This window comes from Triturus cristatus, chromosome 9 (assembly GCF_964204655.1).
Source record: "Triturus cristatus chromosome 9, aTriCri1.1, whole genome shotgun sequence".
NCBI classification, from domain to species: Eukaryota; Metazoa; Chordata; class Amphibia; order Caudata; family Salamandridae; genus Triturus; species Triturus cristatus.
In genome coordinates, this window is record NC_140592.1 from 893,452,320 (window position 1) to 893,480,215 (window position 27,896).

The window sequence follows — 27,896 nt, forward strand, 5'->3', positions numbered from 1 at the left end:
TCGGTAATGGCAACTGGCTTCCCATTCATTCCTATGGGCCTGGAGGCCCATAGGAATGAATGGGAAGCCAGTTGCCATTACCGATTCGGTAAATACCGAATCGGTAATGGGGGAGGCATCATCATGGGTGGCAGGGTGTCACATTGACACCCTGTTGCACCACTGATTCATCCATGTGTGCACATGTGGCGCACATACATGCCCTAAGGGCATGTATGTCTGCCACATTGCACACTTCAAATGGAAAAAAAATGCTTTTTTACAGGTATTCGTCATTTACCATCAACTTTTAGTTGGTGGTAAATAACGAATCCCCACACCAACGACACACTCCCCCTACATATCATTTCAGGATTCGGTAATGATCCGGTATTTACCGAATCAGTAAAATTACCGATTCGGTAATTTTACCGATTCGGTAAATTACCGAATCCTGAAATATGCCCCCTACATACCAAAAGCCTAAATACCGGTCGGTAACGGGATATTTACCGAAAATCGATGGGGTAATCTGCCACTTAACATCTATGGACGTGTTAACCTTATTAAAATGTCTATTCTCCCCAAATTAACTTTTTTGTACAATTCCATCCCCTTATCATTTCCACAAAAAGAGATTAAGCACCTTCAAGGTAAGATCGGTTCCTTTATCTGGGCTTGTAAATCTCCCAGGATAGCCTGGAAAAAGCTAAGAAGAGGGTTAAGGATCGGGGGCTTAGGTTTACCTGACTTATTCACATACTGTCATGCCTTTCACTTTAAAACTTTTAGACTACTGACCAACAAATTGGACTCAACCTCACAGGGCCGCCTATTCCAGGCTTTGCTTCATGATCTACCACAGGGACAGGAGTTTTTTTTGTTTAAATTTGGTGACCAGAAATTTTACAAGAAAGTCCGTTTGAAGATCCTGCAGGCTGCCCTTAGGAACTGGGTATTTGTCCGGAGGGCTCTGGGAATCCCATATTACCATGCTAATGCTCCAGTCTGGGACTCCCCGGGCACCCCAGAGTGCCTTCAGGACCAGTTGTCCCAACCTTTAAAAACAGCCGGAGTGAGGAGATGGGGAGATCTTTGGGGCAACTTGGGCCTTTTGGACTGGGATTTCTTAGCTTCACTCACAAATGGATCTCTGACAAGATTTAAGTTTTACCAACTCTCCGCATGGTGGTCAAGACAGACGGTACAGCGACCGAGTGATCTCGAGATACTTGAATCTGTCTCCAGGGGAGGAGGGTGGAAACGTGAGGTTTCATTTTGGTATAAGGCTTTACTGGGGGCAACTGAAATGTTAAACAGTGAGTTGGCTAGTCTCTGGGGTAATCAGATATCAGATAGTCCTGAAGTGATAAGTAAGATCTGGATGGACTCTTTTTCTCTGTCTCAGAGTTTAATAAAACCAGCTAGTCTAAGGAGAAATCATTTGTTCACGGTCTATCGGGTGTATTGGACCCCCGCTAGATTGTCCAGGGTCACACGTGTGAGTTATTGCTGCCCGCGCTGCAAACTCTTGTTAGCCGATGACATACATATATTTTTAGAATGTCCAAAGATTCTCGAATATTGGCAAGAGATTTTTGACTTCCTGCAGAAGGTTTTAACAATTACCATTATATGTTCTCCTAGGGTAGTCTTTTTTGGCTTACCTCCTGGTTATAACGTGAACAATTATTCCACACAATTTATATTCTATGTGATGGTCATAGCCAGGAGAGAGATTTGCAAAGAATGGAAGTCAACTGTCCCTCCCAGGTTTACTGACTGCTTACGATCTATTATAGAAGTTAGCAAGATGGATATGGCGTGCCATAACGAGAATTCAGATAACGTGTGGTCGGCTTTGGTGGCCTGGTTGTCGACATAACGGTCCGATGATTACGCCAGAGGTTTGTTATGATCCGGTCCTCCCCAGCCTGAGATATTCTATCGTAGGACAGGGGAGTGGGACAAGGAAACAGCCTACCTCTGGGCGACCTTTAATGCCACACATTGAGTCCAGGGCGGTTCCAACAGACAATGTGAAAGGCATATGGGGTGTCCATCTAGAGTATAGATTGGCGGCATATATGAGGACAAAAAAAAAAAAAAAAAATCTAGCAGAGACTTTCTTCTGCAGCCACGGTTTTTGTATGCATAGATGTGTGGTGTGGTCAGTAAGCACTTTAAAAACTGTCCACTATAGATGAAATGCGGATTCAGATGGCCTGTACTTTTTACTGGAAACAAAAGAGAGGAACAATTTGTCGTTATGTCTTTATATGCCAGAATATGTTTTTACCACATTAGGGGCCATATGTAGGTAAATTACATTTACCGATTCTTAAATACCGAATTTTACCGATTCGGTATTTAGGAATCGGTAAATGTAATGTAGGTAAATAATTACCGATTCGGTATATGTCGGTATTTTAGAATCGGTATTTACCGATTCGGTAATGGCAACTGGCTTCCCATTCATTCCTATGGGCCTGGAGGCCCATAGGAATGAATGAGAAGCCAGTTGCCATTACCGATCCGGTAAATACCGAATCGGTAATGGGGGAGGCATCATCATGGGTGGCAGGGTGTCACATTGACACCCTGTTGCACCACTGATTCGTCCATGTGTGCACATGTGGCGCACATACATGCCCTAAGGGCATGTATGTCTGCCACATTGCACACTTCAAATGGAAAAAAAATGCTTTTTTACAGGTATTCGTCATTTACCATCAACTTTTAGTTGGTGGTAAATAAAGAATCCCCACACCAACGACACACTCCCCCTACATATCATTTCAGGATTCGGTAATGATCCAGTATTTACCGAATCAGTAAAATTACCGATTCGGTAATTTTACCGATTCGGTAAATTACCGAATCCTGAAATATGCCCCCTACATACCAAAAGCCTAAATACCGGTCGGTAACGGGATATTTACCGAAAATCGGCCGTTACCGACCGGTATTAGGCTTCCTACATATGGCCCAAGATATCTACCAGCGCAGGGACATGTTGGCAACGATTATCGTGCAAGATTATTGAGATTCACAGTTGTACAGACCCATAGGGCTTCTGAACAAATTCAAATAGACCAGGTTTCACTGGATATAGAGCCAGCAGAGAAATTATTTTTGAGTTAGAATAATATTGAAATTGATGTTAGAAATCTAGGGGCTAAAGGTGGTAAATATTTTTCAAGTTGCAAAAGTTCCACTTCAGAGTTCCAGCAAAAGTATGTAGACTCCTAATATGGGACTGTCAATCAATCAATCAATAATATGGGATTGTGAATACACAACGATTTGATATATAGACGAGGCTTGTTGTAGGTGTCCCTTCCTTAAATTTGATCAGTATGCTATGTATCAATAGGCAAATGTCTACAAAACTACTGTCAACTCTCAAACAAAAAACAATGCTTTTCTTTTTACATGCAGCCCTGTTTTCTCTAAGGAAAATGTGTTGTTTTTAAAAATGTGTTTATTTGAAAGTGATTATAGAAACGGTGGTCTGCTCATCAGCAGACACAATCCCATTGATGTCCTCCAATCATAGTGAGTCACAATTTGTGACCTATCTCATTAATATTCATGAGGTAGGTCAGACTGCGACCCACTATGATTTGAAGTTTTAAGAACAAACCTATTACTACTACTTAGGTTGTTAAGTAACTTTCTTTATTGATAACAAAAATACTGATTGCAATTTGCAACTAGAATTTAGCAGCCAGTTATTCGTACAGCTGGCCCCAGGTGTCTAATTCTACATCTAATAAGCATGATGTGTGATTGCCATTGTCGTCACTATTAGGTGTAATGTTGACTAGTAACTGCATAGGAAAAAAGTTTATCTCAAAGAAGAGGATCATTTTTAGCAGAGTGTTCACAATGTGCACACTGAAGAAGAGAGGGTAATGACAGAGCCCAAACGTTCTCCACAAGTGACATTGAGGTGATCAGAGATCCATATTCCAGTCCAAAGCTTTGCTGTAGATCACAGGTGCCTGAAGCCTTTCTACAAACTTTACTGATAAACTATGTTGAAGACAGCAAGTAGATCTTATTAAATCAATGCTCTGACTCCACAGCCATTAACCTTTCGGCTTTGTCATTCAAAACGTCTATAATCATGGATAACAAATCATATTTGCCCAGTGTGTGACTAAAAGTATTTAGTTCACTGACTTCCAACCCATGTCCTTTCCGACTCATGTGATGCTGACACCTGCATCAGAATACTTTAAACACAACTTTTCATTTTCACTGACGGGCGAGGAAATTAGGATTGTCTCTCTTTTTGCTCCATGTAGGCCAGCCACACCCACATGAAAGTCAACACAAAAAAAGACTACGATATATGCAAACATTCCCCACCTAAAGCATAAAGTGCCATGGTATAGCCCTTCAACGTAACGGATACAAATCCTGGCTAAATGAAAACTGCAGAGCATTTCATTTTATCCTCCATTCTTTAATGTGTTGCTGGTGATATAAAGCAAGTGTTTTTTTGGGCCGATCGTGCTTTACTGTAGCCGGAATAAATAGTAAGAACCCTCAAATAGTAAACTTTCAGGGTTAGGCAAGTAGGAAATGAGACCATAGTGAGATCAATCTGGTGGATCTTCAGTGTGCTTTTTCAGAACTGTAGTCCTGGCTGGAGCGTATTTGGGGCCTTATCTGATTGCAGAAAAATATTGATACATTATTTCAGTTCCATTGCATATCAGTGAATGTTAGAAATGGGATTCTGGGTTGTCTGAGTTATGCAGCCAGGCAAGAAACACCTCTCTAGATAGGGTACACGATAAGATAACCTGTGCTCACCCTCTGGTATCTTGGTACAGAGCAGTCAGACTTATCTACAAAGGCAATGTGTAGAGTTTTTATGCAACACACACACATACACAGTAATACAATGAATACACTACAAAAAGACTCCACCCCAAAAAAACTAAAATACAATTAGTAGAAGTCGAGATATGATTTTTTAAAGCTAAATCAAAAATAGTGCTTGGAAGTCACTAGCGGTTAAGAGGTTATTGAGGTCGCGAGGGACAGGTGCAAATCCATAGTTCAGGCAAACTGCAATGGATAGCAGGCTAGCTACAGGACCCAGACAGGTCCCGCTGAAGAAATACCTTGGATGGAGCTTTTGTCGATGTCAAAAGCCTACTGCATCGTCATCGAGCCACACAAAGGTAGTTCCACTTTGTCGTCCGTTGAAGTGAATGCAAAGGGTTGTCATCGAGCAGTGCAGCGCTTTTTAATCAAGCCATGCAGGCTGGGCAACCACTGTCATCAGGCAGCCTCTGTGTTGAAGGGCAATGTGGCAGAATTTCTCATGCAGTCAATGCAATGCATCTATTTTTGATTTAAGCAGCTGCAGAACCCACTTCTGAAACCCAAGGATTGGTAGGGGCACCTCAGGCAAGGGAAGAACTCACAGAAGGCAGAGACCAGCAGCATCAGCAGAATTGTTAGAAGTCTTTTGTGTACCTGAGACCTCACAAAACAGGATGCAAGCCAGCAAGCCCTTGGAGATCACTTGGAGGGAAGGCAGAGTCCTTCCAGCAGAGTCAGGGAGCAGCAGGCAACAGGGAAGCAAGCAGAAAAGTAGTCCTTCCAGCAAATCAGTCCAGTTGAGTCACTTAACTAGCACAGCAGTACTTCTGACAGAGGTTCAGTTCAAGATCCAGACATGCCTGATTTGTGGGGGTCAGAGATCCAGTACTTATACCCAAAAAATCCTTTGATGTAGGGGTGACTTCAAAAGAATTATCTGAAGTGCACAAGGATCCCTTTCAAAACAGTCCTGTCTTCCAGGCTAACCATGGGGGTATCAATGCTTTGTGTGCGGATAGGACACTACCTATTGAAGTGTAAGTGTCTGCCCCTCGCCATTGCTCGCAGCCCAAGAAGACCCATCAGAATGCTGATGAATGCAGATGAGTGCTCATAATGCAGATGAGCCTCACCTTCCTGTGTTTGTTGATGTCTAAAGGAAATGCACAAAGTGTACCTTTCACCCAGCCCAGATGTGTATTGAAGAGAGGCTGTCAGGCAAAAAGAGAAGTAAATACAGATAAATATCCACTTTCTAAAAGTGGCATTTCTTGAGCAGTAATGTTAAATCCTACTTGAGCATTAAGGAGGATTTTATCATTAACATTTCAAACATTTCAAGAATGAAAAAGCTACTCCTTTCTGATCAGGAATTGCAGCTTAAAAGTGTATTAAGGAATTCCCAATGCTGGCCTACGAGAGGGGTAGGCCTCACAGCAGTGAAAAATGAAATAGGCTGTTTGCCACTACCAGAACATGCGAAACATAAAAGGTACATGTCCCACCTTTTACCTACATAGTAACCTGCCATTAGGGTTACTAAGGGCCCATCTTAGGTGTGACGCGTATGTAATAAAATTGGATTTTAAGGCTTGACAAGTAGTTTTAAATGCCAGGTCGAAGTGGCAGTAAACTGCACACTCAGACGCAGTAGTGGTAGGCCTGAGACGAGTTTGAAAGGCTACTTGTGTGGTTGGAACAATGAGTGCTGCAGGCCAGCAGGAGGTGCATGTATATTGTTAGCTGACAGGCTCTGTCTTGGCTGGTGGTCACAGTTGATGGGAATGAGCACTCTTAATTCTATTTAGGGTTGATACTGTGGAATACTAGCCGTCTTTCCCTCTTGGCTACCCACATAAACTTAATTTCCAACCATGCCCTCGTAGTGATCACTCTGGTCAATCTATGTTGCATTTAATCTTTTTTTGTGATTATTACATACTATTTACCAAGAACTATCTGGTTCCCTTATTGAAGGTTAGAAATCAGAAACAGTGCTGGCTAAAGCATCAGTATTTAAGGGAGCTATCAGTTGTTGTAGTGTGTTTCCATGTTAGCTCATTCCTGCGTGCTCCGGTCCGCGTGAGGGGCTCTGTGAACACTGACTAACCATGTTCTCTTCCGCAATCACCCGATGCTGCTGCATGTAATGTGATTTTACTGAGACACACTCATTGTACGTTTACAAATAATTTATTTTATCACATGTCCATATGTCTCTATGTGAGCTCATCCCTGCGTATTGCGGTCTGTTCATGGTGCATCGCTCACCTTGACTAAGTACGTTCTCTCCACAACTGGCTCGATGCCCCTGCCTGTAATGTGATTTTACTGATACACACTGTTGGTATACTTCAAACAAATTAATTTTACTATACGTCTGTATGAGTCAGGCCCTCTAAATAACTTCTGCCAGCTTTTGATTCCTTAGGCAGCATGACAAACCCTTTTCAGCCGAATCTCTTTTAGGACTTTTTAGAGGTTTTTTCTGTTTCATAGTTTTATTTGCTCTTAGCTGGAGTTGACTTTGTCCTTTAGGGTGCCATGTGACAATGAAATATGTTTTTATTGCTCACTGTTTGTTTTAACCTGTATTGTTTACAACTGCACTGTGCACTTTTATGCTTCTATTGAGCTGAATCACGTTTTTTTAACTGAATTAAGTGTTGCAGGCCGACTAGTAGCATTGGAAGTACAGGACCTGGGTATACCACCTTACAAGGGACTTACCAGTATAACAAATATGCCAATCAGGTATACACTAATGTCATCATATTTAGGGGACAAGTACAGGCACTTTAGCACTGGTTAGCAGTGGTAACATGCTCTGAGTCCTAAGGCCAACAAAAAGAAATAGCAAACATGGGAGGCAAAAGGAAAAACATTGGAAGAAAGACCAACCTAAGGATTACAGGTCTAATAGTGGATAAGATGTTGAGTTGACTCAGTAAATACTTTATTTCAGTCGACGACCATAAAAGCAACATAAGATAAGTCACATTGAATTAATAAACAAACAGTTCAGTGAATAGATGCAAAGCAAACATTTTCCAAAGGGTCAAAACCAGAATAAAAGACATTTCATTTTTAGGTGTAAATAAAATCTGAAGAAAAACTTTCACACTTTAACACATAAGTTTGAGGGTGATGCTATATAAAAACCAAATATTGTTAAAGGTAAATCTATTCTTGGATTATTATGCTTGGTGGTTCATCAGGTGATGGTGTGCAACTGTAGCTAAAACGTTATTGTTACATTCAACTTTTTTTGCTCGGAGATTGAGTTCTGGCATTTGCGTGGATTTCCTAGTGCGAGTGGGCCAGACTGATTCTAGAAATGTGTCTATCGAGAATACCACATAAGATCCTGTGTCTGACCTGCAGATGCACAAAGTTTGTTTATATTGACCAAGGTGTCGGCACAAGGGGACAATCCAGCGTCTTCGCTGTTTGATATATGCAGGGCAAAAAAAGAGTGAGTGCGCATCTGTCTCCTGTGCTGTGCCACATACCGAACAAACAGCACTACCCCTTTATTTGCTGGTAAAAGCTGCGAGTGGCAAAGTCCCCAGCCTGAATATGATGTTTAAAGACCTAGTGAATGGCAGGTCAATTTCATCCAGGAAGCTTTCGAACCTTGGCTCAGTTTTTTGGTACAGCAGAGACTCAGAGGGCTTCCTAGGCGAGGCACACTTGACCACAATCAGAGTATACTAAGACATTATTTATTTTCGAATATAGGTGTTACCACAGGGCTGGCATATAATGTACTCCGTGGCATCCTCTATCAGCTTCAAATCAGGCTTGGACTTCCAAAGGTCTTTGAGTTTATCCGTCATAATCCCCATTAGAAAAAGGTCATGCAGGGTTTGCGAAATCAGTCTCATATTGATGGAAAAATACAAACCAAGTGGCCTTCGAGCAAGAAAAGTGCTGCCAATTAAAACTTCGTTGGCCTGAAATCAAGACCAAGGAGACATGTTTAAACCTAAGCAAGATAAAGATATACACTGGTGTGCTTACTTTGAAAATAAGCTGACACCGCGTCCTACAGTAGGTGTGGTCTTAAATTGCATAGAAAATCAAAGTTAATTACAAAGTTCATCTCACAGTGAACTCTGCGGCATCGTTTTTATTTATGTATTTGATACAAGGCCTAAATCAGGCGGAGGGGCTGTAACATAGGCAGCAATTTAGCCTTTGTTAGAATGTGTGTTCTTTTAATCTGCCATCGCTTCAGAGTAACAGTGTAGTAACAAAAGCTTGCTGCGCCAGCACTGCAACTGTCACTGTTGGGCCTAAACCTCAGGGCCAACTGCCGCGGTCCCTAACCGTGTGAACCGCACGCTGCAGCTTTGTATAACCGCCTCATTTCGGAGGTCTCCCGTTGGAGGTAAAACAGTCATCGTCATCACCTCTCCTCAGGCAGAGGCGCGCCCTTATCACTTCCGGTATCTCACTGGTCGCTCACCTCAGAACTAGGACAAACTGCTTGCGGCTCTGCTCGTGACACCATTACACACTATTACACAATTCAGTCAGAACCAGAAGCCTCTCAGGAAGGGATGAGGCGTTATTTTGTCAACGCAACAAAGAAACCGACAGCCTCTCTGGTCAATGTGGCTACCGGTAGAGAGATAAAACATGTCCGTAGTTCGAGTTTGGAACAAATAGTGCAGATTGGAGTTAAAAATATCGGGGAATTCCCAATATGAATAGACTTTTAAGTTTTAGGCCTTATTACGAGGGTCCGCTGATTGGGCCGATATTTATCAAACCCCATCAGTGATGGAAATGGAACAAATTTAATCCATGACCCAAATATTGAGGGGCAAGTTGTTATAGTAGAAAGGTGTGGAATCACACGTGACAGTATCATGAAAAGTGGAGTCTGACAGTCATCTCATACATTTCTTTTTAACTCTACTACAAATAAATAGAAACAAGGGCAAATGTGACAGTATGTCTTTTCTGGCTTACTTAATTGGTCACAAAGAGGTTATCATTTAAAATTGTCTCACAGGACAAGGCACCTGCTGCAGAGATCTTTGTGTGCCCAGCAACGTTCAGGGGAAAGTATTAACAATAAGACGACTCTGGTTGTTATTGTGCTTGCTGGAGAGATCTGTGTTTTGTCTGGTCACAGTTTTGTCTCATAAAGGCAGAGAGGGATAATGTGTAACATGCATATCACATATTTGTATTTTCTTTAGATAAGCTTCTTGCTGCTTTTGACACAAAGATGCTTTTGTTATTTGCAGTATGTAAGTTACATTCTTTCTAATGCAGCACAATGAGCTATGAACCTCCATCCAAATATTACATGCAGATTGCAAGCGTGCAATTAGAACCTTGGTTTTTGTTCTCAATCGTTCATTATTTTAAGGCTGCTACGAGTCTTTTTTTTAATTTATAGTCTTATTAGTGTAGAAAACCCCAATGACTTTGTTACATTGTAAATCCTAACTTTGTGTTCCTGCCAAACATGTACCCTTAATATATAAAACATATCAATATGGATTATATGCGACTCCTGCACTTTGTAACTCTCAATGTGTTACGTAGCAGTTGCTATATATCGACTTACACACTGATATGATTTATTGTCTCTTTATAAGGTGTGTTAGTGTGATGTAAAGTGCTCTGGCACCCTACAGTGGGATTTGTCCCGCTATTAAAGGATTAAATAAAACATTACATTAGTAAATCCTATTTAATTTGCGTAGTTACTCATACAGACAGATAAATCTGACATTCTTACAGTGCATGAGTATTTTTTATTTACAGAAGACGAACAAAGTCATAAACCTGCCTCCAGATCATAAGTTCTCTTAAGTACTTGTGAAGTGAAAACAAGCAGAGTGCCTTTGTTTGTCTCTATTGCATTGGTATCTAGGTGTTAGGTTCTGGATATCTCCCAATAGGGATGATACTTGGAAAACAGAGGTTGGATGATCCTTTGAATCAGCTGAAGTGAAAGTAAGAAGGCCCCCTCCCTAGTTGCAAGATGTTGCTCTGAACAGAAAGCAGACAATGTGTAGCATTGCTGAATGTGTCCCTTTGACTGCAAATTACACCACCACAAATTCAGCAGATTTCTAGCGAACAGCCCGATTCCAGATCCGGTTCAATAATAGCTGCTGGATTCTGTTTCTGGCTGGATCACCCTTATTTCCTGAACTGGACCTGATAAAATCTGGCTTTGCTGGTTTGGTATTTATTTCGGGCAATGAGTTGGTCCCTGATAACGGGGGATAACATAGATTTTGGGACTTCCTGCACCTAAATCTGTATGTTCCTGCATTTTGCGGGCATTTTTACTTCAATAAACTTTAGCAATCTTAACAGTTTGACAGATTTTACAGTTGATAAACTTGCCCTCAGATTTATGGAATGCACAATTTTAAACAGGTAACTTAGGTCCTAGTTTACAATTTAGCAAACAGGATACTCCAACATAATTGGTGTTGAGTATCCTGCCTGCTAAAGTGGCAGGCTTGCTCTGTTTGAAGTGGGGTGAACTGTCATGTTTCAGCCTGCGGCGACCCCCACTAGCTTAAACCGTACACCAATGGTCAGATGGACTTGGAGCGGTCAGTGTAAGTACATCAGTTTGTCCACCCTACTTAAAGCAAATGCTCTGATGTACTTTTTTATATTTGGAACAGAACAAAATAATAAAATATCCCCCACATCCTGATAGAAAATTCACAGGGTATCAGGGTTATTAGTTTTACAAACACAAACTACTGCTTTAAGAGTTTATTTTTGTGAAACAAAAAAGTCTGCTGAACAGCTGCATGAAACATGGCGGCGGCTCAGCAAACTTTCAGCCCCTTCACAGGAGCTCCCTACATGGTGGAGACCTCCGAATATGGATGGTGATAGTCTGCCAGGGTAGAGGATGTAATGACCTCCTTTGCCTTGGCAGACACCAGACAAGAGGCAACATGTGACACAAGGTCCTTAATATTCTCATCGAATTTTGAGCTAGGTCTAATCAAATCAGCTTTATAAATAAAAGAGGTGATCATAACACGTACTTTCCTGTCCAAAAATCATTGAAGTGGACTTTCTTTGGAATCTGCCAATTTTGACATTTCTCCTCTGCACCTGAGAAACATAACGGAGTTGTTCTGTCATGTAGTATGGAAATCATAGCATGCCTTAAGTCAAGCACCCAGCTACCATACATGGGTAACCCAGATCTTTAATGGGCTGCAAAATTGCTTCAACTATGGTTTGAATGCTTGGCTGAATGTGATTGTGGCAATTAATGCAATTTGATTGGCTGACACACTCCTCTGTATTAATCAATAATTGCATGCATAAAATCAATCATAATTGTCCCTTGAATTCAGGCCAACCTTTTGGACCGACTCCTGTTTCAGCTGTTGTGCTAGAAAGGCTTGTAGTTTGGAAGTAAATAGGCCAACACGTGTAACTGGTAGGAAAAGATTTTTCTGCAAGGCAGAAATACATTTGTGCAAATAACTTAACTTTTTAAGTCCCACTGGCAGAATGTAGAAATGGGCTGCTTCCATCTTCAGTGTTACGATTTGGCCGCGTGATACTCAAATATTGCCATAAACCGGTCCACTTAGGAGCAGATATACTCAATTGTATTAAGCAACAAAGCAATTTACTCGTGCTTGCAAAATGATTTGCTTTCTCTAATTTCTGTATGCAGATTTACAAATTGCACCTATTTACTTCAGGCTGGGTAAAACTAAAAATTTGTAGAGTTTTTTAACTACAATTGTTTGTTGCAGAAATAAAATTTCCATTAGCAGGACGGTCTGAAATTAACAATAATCACAACAAAAAATAACCTCACCAGTGATACATACTCTGTTTCTTAAGTGTTCTGATGGATACATCTCATATTTTGCATGACAAAAAAAGGAAATCATATCATTCACATGTATTTATTTTCTATCATTATTTATATGACAACTTGGCCAGTGAAGTGCTGTGTATCAATTTATTAAAGGCACAATACAAAATAATGAAACATCATTTTTAGGAATATATAAAACATGATAGGCTGACACAGCGTAATTGAAAACAACTGGAATTGTTTATATGGTGGAAGTCAGCTCGACTAGGAATAATTTTCTGATTTAAATGGAATTTAATAGATAAGGATGTAATCAATGACTTAGATAATACAAATCATGGTGTAGTAACACAAAAGGTGATCAAAGATGGCTGCAGGAACCGTACAGCATTAGGGCCTCAGAGATGATGCACATTGTTCATTATCAATTTCTCACTTTTTTCAAAGACTTAAGGCCTGATTACGAGTTCGGCAGTCTTGTCACCATACCGCTGTGGCCCCTTGAAGACCGCAATGGTTCCTTGAATACCGTTGCGGCAGCTGTCTCCTACCAGCCATATTACGATGTGACCACTGGCACAGCGGCAGTGGTCCTGACCGCAGTGTATATGTTTTCATATAGGTCGAAACTGGTGTGTATATTTTGACTGCAGTGTACACATATGCATGACACATGAAAAAATTCCTACTACCATTACTTACTCATTGTTGGACCCTGAACCATATGTGCCCAGTCCAGTCAATGGGTAAATAGTACAAAAATGACTTTCCTGGATTTCGGCACCAACAGAGTTATTTTCTTTGGGCTCAAGATGCAGCTGTGATGGAGAGACCTGGAGAGAGGGATCCACGTGGGAAATTGAAGGGAAGAAAAGGAAATGGGTGAGTATGCACCCCAAATCCTTCAATTCTTTTGACGTGAAGCAGGCAGTCATCATGCCAAGGTCGGCTCGTCGGAAAGCCAACTCGTAATTCAGATGGCGGGGAAACTTCTCTGTGCCACCCTATGACAGCTGCTTTTCCCCGACCACCATCGAGGGAGTCTGTACATGGCTGTGAGTGTCGACGGTGTTCCAACAATCTTTCATACAGCAAACGGACAACATTGTAATATGGCGAGAGGACTGCCTTGTTGGCAGCTGTGAATCTGACAGCAGAGGTGTGACCACGAACTCGTAATCAGGCCCTAAGTCTATGACAGTATGCAGCAGGACAAAGTTGCAGTGGTAGTAGTGAAAGATCAAAAAAGAAACTAAATTGAGATGGCGTTACTGAACAGGAAACATTTAAGGCAAGGGCAAAAGTAGAGGCAGAAGGCAACAGAATGAAAAAGTTAAAAGCAATTTTTCCCCCATAATCATGGCCTAAAGAAAAAATGTAGGGTGGAGGAAGAGAAATTATGCAATGCCTTGTAGGAGCAGTGCAGGGCAATGGCACAGGTATCCAAGAACAAAGAGGATAGAGGGGTCAAGACAAGATATAAAAACACACAAATATCTCAAAAAAATGAAACTAAAGTTACGTTCCGGTCAAACTTAAAGGTAATCCTTGAAAAATAATGATGTATATTATTGCTCCTCTTTTAAAATTGATGGGTTGGATGTCAATGCTTCATATGTAAATGTAAAAGCAATTAATTGAATCAAAATATAACATGGGACTTATTTTTGGCAGGCCAACTGTATGAGTATTCAGTTTGAAGTAGGACCAGAACTTGTATTATTGATGTAAAGTGTTCTTCTGCTGGATTGAATATAATTCAAGCGAATTCCAAAACATTGGTGGGTAAGATTTTAATCTTCCGTTATTTGTAAATTTACAGGGTAATTTCTTCTTCTACGTATTCATTCCATTGCAATTTTCTTTCCAAACGTCCTTGTCCACAGAATGGACTAGCATTTGCTTTTTAATTTCAACCAAGATGCTAAATGACGCAAATTGTTATTACACATTCCTGAACTGCTCAGGATGGCTTCAGCACACATCTCACACTTCCAGGGAAGCTTAGGGTTCCCACGTGCAACATAGGCTGCTCTGGGTGCCATTTCATTTATGTAAAGCCAAAAAATCCCAGAAAAAGCCACGATCACTCATTAGTTTTCTCAATGTTTACCATTATTACATCAATAACTGCATCCTGAGAACGAGCCTTGCTGCTACTCAAGCTAAAATATGATTGGACTTTAGCGAGAGATATCTTGCAGGCCTTGGCTTTAAGGTGATTACAAAGTCTGTCAATCAGTACAAAAAAATATAAAGCAATGACTAGAAACAGCATCACCAACGAATGCATGAAGGAGGTAGGTTGACAACTTAAAATGTTCACCAGGGGAGAAAATTCCCAAACTAGCCAATATGGCTATAAATAACCGTAGAACTTGTGACATCTAATGGAAGAAGGCGAACAACGGAGGACCGGGATAGCCGCACTTCCCTGGTGGAGCGCAGGCGTATCGAAAGGCATGCAGTTTCTTGCATACTGCAGACCTTGACGCCTGTTTCTCTTCTTCCAATACGGGGCGCACATGCCTTTCGATACGCCTGTGCTCCACCATCGGTTGTTATTACATAAATCTCCATATACATTTAGGGAAGACGCGTGCATCCCTGCAGCTCTCTACTCTTGCACGCAACCGCACATTGGCATTTGTCTCTCACTGTCTCTGCATACCCTTTGTTTTTTCATGCGCTCAACCCGTTTTTTACCTCACCACTATCCAAATACATTGTATTCGCTTTTCCATTCTCGTATTCTTTGACCCCTCCAGAACCATGGATCCTGGCCCTTATCAAGGAGGCCGCACCTGTTGTAATATTGCGACCATTCGCAACTGCCAAACAGACGCTTTCTTGTGACAAGCATTACAAGCTTACCAGAGCTGGCTCGCACCACGCGCATTATAAGATACGGCTACAGGAAGAATATTTCTCTTCGCCGTCCCATTAACCACGATCGGTATGTACAGATTCTCCCCACTCACACCATCCTCTGTTTATCCTCTTTTTTCTTACTTTTCGCCACACATACTCGAGGGAAAGATGTAGTTTTCACTGCTTTAACCACTCCACCTTTATCTCCTAACTACCCATATTTTATACTCAGGTAGTTATGCCACCACATTTCTAGGCCGCAGGGGACAAAGCAATACTGGAGAAGTGGGACTGTTTAGCCCAACTATGTATGTTCATATGTCTTTTTTCCACGTGTATTTGTGTCTTATCATTTGTCTTCCTCCCCGGTAATTTATGTTTCCTTTCTGTTTTTCACATGCCCTTTTGTCTTCATGTTTTTTGCAGCAATATGAGTGTAATTGAGTTTTTTCAAATGTTTGTTCATATATTTATTTTATGTATTGTAACTTTCAGCCCTGAAGAAGTTCATTGCCGAATGAACGAAACACGTTGGCTGGAACTTTGTATTGTCGGATGACATTGAAAATAAAGGATTGATTTTCATACAACCGAAACAAGTGAACATATTTATTGATTTGACCACCCGGGTAGTGCACAACTTGTGACATCTACACTTGGTACAAAATTACATCACCTCCAGGGAAGGTGATTGTTAGAAATTGGGTTGTTGGTTGACTATGGTGTGAGACCTGGTCAAGCAATAGCCACAATCCTTTGCAGGGTGAACCACAAAAAGTCAATAAATTACCCTGTGCTTATCCCTCTGTAGCTTGACACACCAACCAGTCAAGCTTAACTTAGAGGCTGTGTGTAAAGTATTTATGCAGCACATAAACAGTAATATAGTGAAAACACAACACATGAAAAAAATCTATTTGGAAAAATTAGTTCATCCAATAAATTATTTGTCACCAAAACAACAAAAACCGAACCAATAGAACTAGAGTCATGAAATTTTAAAGATTAAAGTGTAAAATAGCACCAACCTGGGATATCTGCTTGTGTTGGACCGGGTCAAAGTTACACTTTCAGGCCAAATGCAATTGAATGCAGATCAGATACTGTCACCAAGTTAGGTCTGCTGAACTTTACCTTCTCAAAGTCCATGTTAAGAGTCCTGCGTAATGCTATATCCCAACCTCTTTAACAACCAAGGTGACCCAACAATAGTCAAAGCCACCCCAGATTGAAGGGGAAGCGGGGAAGGGAAGAGAAAAATGAGACTGTCCCATGAAGACTGTGCTGTATTTCGAGTGTCTATCTGGGCTAGTGTAAGATGCCTCCTTCATGAAAGAAGAAAGAAATGCATCAGAAAATCTTCTAACACATGTTTAGTTCCCTTTTACATACGATTCTTTACATATGGATAAATGCATGAGTAATTCCCTTCTTTCGTCTACCAGTAGATATAATGTCAGCTAGTAATGTTATATATCTAGAGGACAAAAAGAGAACGGTTGTCTGTGAAGAAGAGGTTAACATGGGAGGTCATGTAACTATCATTCATAGACTACAGCATACCTTATGTATTACTACTATCTTCCTAAAGAAGGCTCATGGTTCATGACTGGAATATAAAAAATTAAATTAAAGAAAAAAGTATATACAGATAATAGCTTCTCAGTTTCTAATCATAGGACCATGTCAACAAGCAAAAATATAATGAGCCTCAAAATGACAGAAAAACGTAGCAGTACAAGGCCCCAAACATATGAAAGACTTCAATTTTGAAAAAGCACATCATAGCATTGTGTTTTCTGTTATTTGTTTTTTTTAGCAGAGACATCACTATTATTCAGAATCCATGAGCAAGATGTGAAGTCAGATAAGTATTCTTTTTTTCCGTGTACGCTTGCTAGTATGCATAGCGCATTACCCAGACTGGATTTTTTGCGGGATGAAGATTCTTTGTTTTGCCTCTTTCCTTTTGCAGGTTTTTCAGTGATTAAGTGCAGGAGCGGAAGATTGCGGATCCAAAGAACCAGACGGAGAAACACCCAATCGTGAAGAAACCCCGATGAGGACCCGATGACGAATGCTGCAACAATGAGGACGACCTATAAACAAAGGTAAGGAACCGAAGTCTGGAAGCTGCCGGCTGGGAACAACTAGAATGCCAAGCAGCTTCCTCTCCACCATCGCACACCTTATTCCAGATGTGCTCTGTCTCTGCCTCACCCAGGAACACAGAAAGTGGCAGGCGTGACACCTGTTTGCATTACAGAGGGCTGCTGGGAGCAGGGAGAGTGTCTCAGGCGGCTGCTGGTGTAGCGCAAAGAGCAGGCCAGGTGTCGCAGGCGGGCATTAGCCGGAGCTTAGGCTGTCACTGCAGCGGTCGATGCTGAAGTGGGAACAATTGGGCTGACAGAGTATTGCGCTAAACCCCTGTGCGAGCAGCGATGTCTCAGTATGAACAGGCTCATTTCGGTCATGAAGAGTTCAACCGCTTGAATTCATTTGCGTGAGCCACACCAAGGGTCCAGCATCTGAGGGGCACCACTTGGGGATGAGGAACACACTGCAGCTGCATCCAGGGACTGGTACAGGATGTCTGGGAGCCTTTTATGTCCCTGAGGCCACCAGACTAGCCCTTGGAGTCACTCTGGTGTCATGGGTTCAAGATAAAGTTGTAGGTCTAGTTATTCCTTCCCAGGCAAGAGGGCAGAAGGCAGCAGGTCAGTACAGCAGGACAGCAGTTCCTTTAGAATAGCACTCCAGAAGAGTGGCAGTCTTCTCAGCAGAACGTCAGTCCTTCTTCCTGACAGTGTATCCACAGGTCCAGAAGTGCACTGAAAAGCTGGTGTTTGAGGTCCTATTTTTCTACCCTGGTGCCCTGGTTCTGGAAAGTGGGAGAGGCTTCTAGATATTAGTTTTGAAATGCATGGATTTCCCTGTCTCCCCTGCACTGCCTCAAAGCTGGCTACAGTAAGAATGTGGGGTGGTTAGGTCCTTTGTGTGAAGGCAGATCACAGGCTATTCAGTTGTAAGTGGGGCTGTGCTCAGCTCCACCCCCCTCCTGTCAGCAGATGGCCCATCCAGGCGCACCTAAACTCTCTATTGTTTGACTGTCTGGGAGGAATTCACAAAGTTTTTCAGTTACATCCAGCCATGTGACCCAAGACAGGCTACAGGTAACAAATGGCTAAGGGCAGGAAAATGCCAACTTTCTAAAAGTGCCATTTTAAAAATTGTAATGAAAAATCTGAATTTACCACTAATGAGGGTTTAATTTCAAAGACACCAAACTTGATATGGCTACCTACTCCCAATTGCGAATTGCAGTGTATTAAATATAATAATGAATCTTCAATGTTATTCTATGGGAGGTGTAGGCCTCACAGTAGTGCAAAAAGGAATTTGAGGGTTTTTCACTACCAGGACATGTAAAACTTAAGAGGTACATGACTTATCTTTTTGGAGTTTAAGGCTTGGCAAGGGGGGGGGGTTTAATGCCAAGTCAACATGGCTGTTTAAAACTGAATACTGAATTAAGGCTGAAATGGCAGGCCTGGGACATGGTTAATGGGCTACTTAAGTGGGTGACACAATCAGCACCGCACGTCCACTAGTAGCATTTAATTTACAGGCCCTGGGTATATGATATAGCACTCTACAAGAGACTTACTGGTAAATTAAATATGCCAATTGGGTATAAGCCTATTTAACCATGTTTTGGGGTGAGCATGAGAACTTTAGCATGGGACAGCAGTGGTAAAGTGCAGAGTCCTAAGGCCAACTAAAATAGGTTAAGCAAAATGGAGGAGGTGAGGCAAAAAGTTCATGAGAAGACCACCCTAAGGCTGACATATCTAACAGCGATAATAGAACATCATGTCTTTATTTGATATTTTTTACAAGTATTGTTGCAGAAGAATTTATGGAGTTATTTAGTTTTTTCAATAGGTAGGACACATAGTTAAATTGCTGTATATAGATAGCTATACAGGAGAACCAGATATTCAGATTGCGGAAAAAGTAGCAGGTAACCACTGACATCAATGTACATATTTCCTTATTTATTAATTTGATTATTTATGTATTTATCTATTTTATTGTTTACACATTTTTGTAGTGCATGCTTCACAGATTATGGCACTAGAGTGCTTAACAACATCGAGTGAGCAAAAAAAGTAGAATATAAGGGACAAAGGTAGCAATTTACTGCTTGTCAATGTATGCAGATCAGATTATTAGTACAAAGTCTCCAGATTAAAGTGTGGGAAAGATGGCCAGGATAGGAATATTAGGGAAATAAGGATGAGCACAGGACATATGTTTGTATAACTAAATTACACTGCTCAAAAAACTTGCCAAGAGTGAGAAAGTAATTTAAGGGTATCTGAGTAATCTGGGGAGCGGAGTTAGCAATAAGAGAAGGTCACCAGTGGGCATAAAATACCATGAGGGGGGGTGGCATCAGGAAAGTATTGGTCTTCAGCCTTTGATGCCAATAGAGAGTGTTAGGATTTCTTCCAGCAGACCGAAAAGTGAACTTTGTGAATTAGCGAAGCCACTATGCATTTTCTGCTGGCTAAAGCACTCAAATGTAATTGCAAATTTCAAGACCAATGTGATGTTAATGGACTATGTAGACTATATAATCAAATATGTTGCTGTGTCTAGAATGACACTGAGTGGAGCTAGGCTGGAAGACAGGGGAGGACAGCATCCCTTAGGTAAAATCAGATTGTTCTGTAACCTGAAACACAATCTGAATTTGGTGGGTGGAATAAAGGATTTAGGGCCAGATGTACAAACATTAGGAATACCGATTTCCTAATTGTGATTCTCTCCAAATCTCAATTAAGAAATCGATATTCCTAATGCATGAAATTCTTGAGTTTCATTAGCGATTCCTAGTGGGATGCCCCTTGCAAATACCGAATCAGTATTTGGTGGCAAATGAAAATCGCAATTCGGTAACAAGTTACAGAATCGCAATTTGCCTTTTGAACATTGTAAAATGCATTTTTGTAGTTGCAAACAACCCGATTCTCCAAATCGGGCCATTTGCAACTGCAAAAACGTTTTGTACATCTTGCCCTGGATTGCTTGCAAGAGGAACCTTTCGAGATTTGCTGATTTTGCAATCTGATTACCGTAGCATTTTAAACACAAATGTGTACGGGTCTGATTTAGAGTTGTTTCCGAGGCCAACACGCTCTGTTCCACCTGACGGACTCCTGGGGTGCAGTATCGCCATCTTCGCCGTCTCCCTCCCGCCGCCGCCATTCTCAACGCGGCCGCTGTGCGGAGGGGGACTACCCTTCCCAGGACCCTTTGCAGCGGACGGGAAGCGGAACTAACACCCGCCTCCTGTAGTCTCGCGCCCGGAGGCGCTTAAAAGCAACGTGAGCCCCTGACAGAGCGGGCAACATCCTACCTTGTTTCCGAGGCCAACACGCTCTGTTCCACCTGACGGACTCCTGGGGTGCAGTATCGCCATCTTCGCCGTCTCCCTCCCGCCGCCGCCATTCTCAACGCGGCCGCTGTGCGGAGGGGGACTATCCTTCCCAGGACCCTTTGCAGCGGACGGGAAGCGGAACTAACACCCGCCTCCTGTAGTCTCGCGCCCGGAGGCGCTTAAAAGCAACGTGAGCCCCTGACAAAGCGGGCAACATCCTACCTTGTTTCCGAGGCCAACACGCTCTGTTCCACCTGACGGACTCCTGGGGTGCAGTATCGCCATCTTCGCCGTCTCCCTCCCGCCGCCGCCATTCTCAACGCGGCCGCTGTGCGGAGGGGGACTACCCTTCCCAGGAACCTTTGCAGCGGACGGGAAGCGGAACTAACACCCGCCTCCTGTAGTCTCGCGCCCGGAGGCGCTTAAAAGCAACGTGAGCCCCTGACAAAGCGGGCAACATCCTACCTTGTTTCCGAGGCCAACACGCTCTGTTCCACCTGACGGACTCCTGGGGTGCAGTATCGCCATCTTCGCCGTCTCCCTCCCGCCGCCGCCATTCTCAACGCGGCCGCTGTGCGGAGGGGGACTACCCTTCCCAGGACCCTTTGCAATGGACGGGAAGCGGAACTAACACCCGCCTCCTGTAGTCTCGCGCCCGGAGGCGCTTAAAAGCAACGTGAGCCCCTGACAAAGCGGGCAACATCCTACCTTGTTTCCGAGGCCAACACGCTCTGTTCCACCTGACGGACTCCTGGGGTGCAGTATCGCCATCTTCGCCGTCTCCCTCCCGCCGCCGCCATTCTCAACGCGGCCGCTGTGCGGAGGGGGACTACCCTTCCCAGGACCCTTTGCAGCGGACGGGAAGCGGAACTAACACCCGCCTCCTGTAGTCTCGCGCCCGGAGGTGCTTAAAAGCAACGTGAGCCCCCGCCCCGCGGGTCCGCGCGCGGGCAGCGCCGGGCTAAGCCCGGGCAAAGGGCGGGCCGTCTGTGGCCGTCCGGGGTCGCCGGAGGTCGGGCCGGGCAATCCCTCTTGGCCTATTCAAATTCGGTGCCCAATCGTAAGACATCGCCAAGTGTGTGAGTATAGTACATGTTGTGACTGGGATTCAACTTTTTATTGTTGTGTAGTATACTCAAAAAACATATTGGAAAATGGGGAAAAAAGTTCCACCTGTGCTCAAATCTACTCGTAAGCAGTTAACATCTCCCTCAACTGCTACTGCTCCCACCCCACTGCCTAGTTTGACTGCTATCGATAAAATGCTGCAGAGGACGATCGGCGTTGTGGCTTCTGCCATCCAAAACACTGAAAGACGCCTCTCGCTCCCACTAAGCACGCAACTACCTTTGCTGCAGGACAATACATTGGATTCCCTGGTGGCCACATCAGATATAACATCTTACGCGGGACTACCAGGCACTGACTTAAATGTGAATTGCATAATCCTGGACAGCGTATCCCCCAATCATCGTACAATGGATAATAGGCTATCACTAACACCGTCTATGTTACGATCAAGCGCTAATAAGACCACTGACACTATCCCATCCTTAACTGATGAGCAGGCTCACTTGGAAGGGATAGAACTATGCTTAGATACGGATGTATCGATTACAGATAGGGAAAAAAGTGATAGTACACCAGCACGAACAAGGGGACAGAAAGCAAGAAAACAAAAAGCAAAGCGAAAAGGGAAACAAATAGAGCCACTAGTAGACAAACGCAGAGAGAATGGTGGACGCCCTCAATTGAGGAGGCCTCTCACTCCTGTAATACAAAACCATGCTCAAAGTGAAGTGTACTTTAGTAAAAATAATGAACACACTTCATCAACTAATGAACTGCCGGGGAATGAAGAATTTTGGGGGAGATTGGAGACCTTAATAACTACTCTCTTAGGACCCATTAGTCAACAAGTGCTTAATATCGATAAGAGGTTGAAGGCATTAGATGATCATGTGTTGAAATTAGGCACAGGGTGTAATTCTATAACTACAACACACCATGGTACAGCTAACATTAACACACATAAACCACAATATACTATGGCCAATAAGAAAAGTATAGTGGAGACTAATGCCTCTCCCTCCATATCCAAACTGAGTAGAAGTAAAGATCAATTAAACCCAGAACCCTTATCCAGACAGGTATTAGACACCAAAACCACCACAATAGTTAGTTCTGGAGGAAGGGAGAAATCTACTGATATAAGTAATAGGCCACCAATGAGACAAGTGCAGGATGTTAACCAACACCACTCAACAGATAAGCCCGATATAATTGAAGTGATCAGTAAGAGACAGATTCCGGTCCGCATCAGTTTGCCCCCAGATTGCGGTCCGTATGTCTTGGTTTTAGCCAACGTCCCAAAATTGAGGGAAACCCAAGAGGAAAACCATACAAGTTTAAGAAATAGAACTCTCCATTGGCTTTCTGTAAATTGCAACTTTCCAATGGAAGGAGCAGGGGAAATTATTCATACCCAGAGGGTAGGGTGGGTGGGTCCATTGAGAAAAAAGTTTGAAGGAGATTGCATTATTATAAACTTTAGATCCCCACAATGGGTACAATCTACACTCTCAAAAGCCCCATTGCCCTCACCCTGGGAATTTAATACTACTCTGCTTCCTCTTGGGTATTTTTATAGACATTTAATTGACCTTTACTCTAACCCTGGGATTAACTTTTTAGTAGATCAACCGGGTATGAACCACAATATTATTAACGGCTATGAACATCCTTACCAAGAGTTTAATACTAATTTTAGGAATGGTTGTTCATTAGGCCAACGGATTATACCCCCACTACATCAATTGCCATATCTACCTCTCCCCACTCCCTCTTATCTCAACCCAAGGGAGAGACCTTATGCAAGGCCCAAACAAAATTTTAATATGCCTCAGAACGAGCCAAGGTATATATATAATATACCAACGCATAACCGTTTCGAACATGCCCTCTCCAACTTGGAATGTCAAGATTGACTGGGGAAAAGAAATAGGGGGAGTGAGGATGTACCAATTACCATCAGGGAAAACCCTTCTAATGTACAATGTAATGAAACTGAGACAATGGCACCATGCATTGTTTCGACTATGTCCCCAGTTACACATGAGAACATAACTACCCCGCCAATTCAACCTAAGCAGCCTAGTGGCTATAATGCCTCTTGTGCCCTTAAACGCTCCAAATTGTCCATCCTTAGTTGGAACGTTGCTGGGTTGGAATCAAGATTGCTTGACCCTCAATGGATCAAGCTATTGGATAACAAAGATATTGTTAAGTTCCAGGAGACATGGGCTGTTAGCAATTTATTTATTGCGGGTTACCATTGTTTTAGTGTAACCTCAAACAAGCCCATTTTTGGCCGTGCAGTGGGAGGATTATTTATAGGTGTCAGCACATTAGTGGGAGGAACTATCAAAGACCTATCAGAAGGAAATCCGAATATTCAGGTCCTTGAGTTGAAATTAAAACCCAGGATTTTTATAATTAATTTTTATAATAACGATTTTCATTCCACACCCAATACAAATTATATAGCCCTCTCTAAGACTCTAAGAAAATTAGAAATAAACTTGGAATCAGAGGAGGGGATAGGGATTCTAATCGGCGGAGATTTTAATGCCAAACTAATAAAGAAGTCTTGGATCGAGGACACTAACAACATCACGGATCAAGCTGGAAAAAGGGGGTTTGAACTAGCAAAGATATTGAGTGAACACACCCTTGGAAATGCCATGGAAGCATCTCTAATACCTGACATGGACTATGTCCCCACGTTTAGGGGGCGTGATTGTTGTTCAACCATTGACTTTATTTTTATGTCCCCTGATTTATTGGACCGCGTATTGGAATCCAAGGTGATAAAGACATCTTTTGGCGATCATAACCCCCTCACAGTTACTTTGCATTTAGGCTTCCGCCCTGTATATGCGAAATCTAATGGCGCAAGAGACATTACACCATCAGGTGATGGTCTGCGGCTAAAATGGAGGGGGATTGATAGCGGAGCTATTTTAGAAAATGTGCAGAATGATCATTCCGATTTAATTAACTCTTGTCTATTTTTAAATGGAAATAATAATAGAATAATCACTGACTTTGGTAAACTGTGCTTAGTAATTAAAAATTTGTTGTCAGTCCCACTGCCAAAGATAGTGAAAGAACCAAGATGGTTTGATTCAACTTGTTCCATGGCAAATAGGGAACTACGTGAAGCATTGTCTTCTAAGCCAAGGTGTATACTAGAGGTACAGCTGGCCAGGAAAAACTATAAGTTAAAAATAACTGAAAGGAAGGCTGCCCTGCTGACAGAACAGTGGGAAACATTGGTTGCGAGTGCAAATTTGAAGAGTAGCGGCCCCTTCTGGTCAGCCGTTAGGAAGACGCGAGATATGGGGAAACATTTATCCCCAATTAGCTGTAATATTACTAGTAGTAGTTGGGAGGCCCATTTTGCTAAAATATATGCTACCCCTTCTAAGGAAGTAACCACTCCTTCTTTGAAGGTGTCATGCAACCTCAAGATTGACCTCCCTGAGATAGTCACAGCCATTAAAGAGAGCCTTGGTAACAAGGCCCCTGGTCCCGATGGGCTTCCTATAGATATTATCAAGTATAACACGGATCTATGGGCACCAATTCTTTTTAATGTTTTTAATAGTCTACCTATGGTGCCTATGCCTGACACCTGGGCGACCAGTACTATAGTTCCCATTTTTAAGAAGGGAGATAGGTCAGATCCAGCCAACTACCGTCCAATCTCGCTCTTGGACAATACTTTAAAAATCCTTGGACGAGTTATTTATAATAGGATGATAGAGTGGACTGAAGATACAGATCTATTGGATCCGTGCCAGTTGGGATTCAGGAGTGGTGTGGGCACGTTGGAGCAGTGTTTAAACCTGAAATTGATTATTGATAAGTATAACGTTGCTCGATCTAGCCCAATCTATCTCGCATTTATGGATCTTTCATCTGCATTCGACCTAGTTAATAGGTCCAAATTATGGCTTATGCTTTCCAACTATGGTCTGGACGCAACTCTTGTTAATTTTCTGGCCTATCTTCACACTGACCTTAAAGCGCAAGTCAGGATTGGGTCTGGTGGCGATGTGTCCGGACCCATAAAAATAGGTAGGGGGGTGAGGCAGGGGTGCGTTTTAGCACCTCTGCTATTTATTATTTATATTAACGGTCTTGCCAAAGCCTTGAAACAAGTGACGAGAGACGTTCCAATTATCCAGGGGAATCCATTACCAGTTTTGTTATACGCAGACGATGCGGTCATTATGGGCCGCACTCCTAATGCTCTTCGTTTGCTCATTAGAGCATTCGTTCAGCATATGGAGGCACTTGATCTGCGTGTAAATTTCAAAAAATCTTTTATTATGTCCTGCGGACCCGGGAAAAGGAAGCTCAACACTATAAATGTAGGTTCGGATAAACTAGAATCCGTAACCTCTTTTCCATACTTAGGATTGGTTTTCGCTGCGAACGGCTCATGGAGTGGGCATTCTGCCCACGCCACGGGCAAGTTCTCGAAAGCCACCAATTCTATATTGAGCCTCCAACGCCCGAAGAAAATAGGTGCCACTAGGGCTATTTTAAAATGTTTTAAACTACAGTGCATTCCTGTGGCAACGTATGGGGCTGAGGTCTGGGGCTCAGGGAGAAACTCAGGGATTCAACGTGAGGAAAACCGTTTTTGTAGAAAAATATTGGGTGCTCCTTTTTCGGCTTCTGAATTCATCTGTCACAAAGAACTAAATCTCCCCTATGTTTGTGATTTTATTAGAGCCAGACCAGCCCTATTTTGGATTAGGATCTGGACAAATAATTTAGCGACCCTAACAAAAAACATTATAATGGATTGCCTAAAGTGTGATCACCATATGTCAATACCCTGGTTAGCCGAGGTTTCCAAAACATTATGTGCTGTAGATAAAGGCAATCTTTTCTTAGAACCCACTGGAATTGAGAACAATGATAAGGTTGTAGTTAAACAAGCACTTTACGCACTTTTTAATTCAGAAAGAATGGGGAGGGAGTTACTTAAATCTTCTGTTGCCACATACATGGGGTATGATTTGTGTAGGCACCCACTACCATCTTATCTAACTCTCCCCATGTCCAACTGGGAACGATCGCTGCTTTTTCGTTTAAGGGCAGGTTCTGTAAAATTCCTGTTGGCTTTCCCTCTGGGGTATCATCACACAGTAGAATAGAATCCCTGCCCATGTGATGGAATTAGCAAACAGAATGACATTCACTTCCTATTCTTCTGTAAATTTTATCTAAAATATATTAATTGGTTTTTAACTCCCTATTTTAGAAAATTAAGACCCCTTTCTTTGGGGGAATCCTGTTCATTATTATTTTCCCTGGATACAGATGAACTAATTCTCCGCACCAGCACTTTTCTGAGATTAATAGTACACGCACGCAAAACGATGGAAAATCCCTGAAAATTATTTATGTCAGCTGTATATTTGAAAATGAATTGTTGTGATTGTGGTGCTTTTTTATGGATTGTATTATTGTATAAATGTGTTGTTTTCTCTTGTTGTACTTTTATGGATTTTATGAAATCCGAATAAAGGTCTTTTGAATTGAATTGAATTGAATTGACTATATAATCAAATATGTTGCTGTGTCTAGAATGACACTGAGTGGAGCTAGGCTGGAAGACGGGAGGACAGCATCCCTTAGGTAAAATCAGATTGTTCTGTAACCTGAAACACAATCTGAATTTGGTGGGTGGAATAAAGGATTTAGGGCCAGATGTACAAACATTAGGAATACCGATTTCCTAATTGTGATTCTCTCCAAATCTCAATTAAGAAATCGATATTCCTAATGCATGAAATTCTTGAGTTTCATTAGCGATTCCTAGTGGGATGCCCCTTG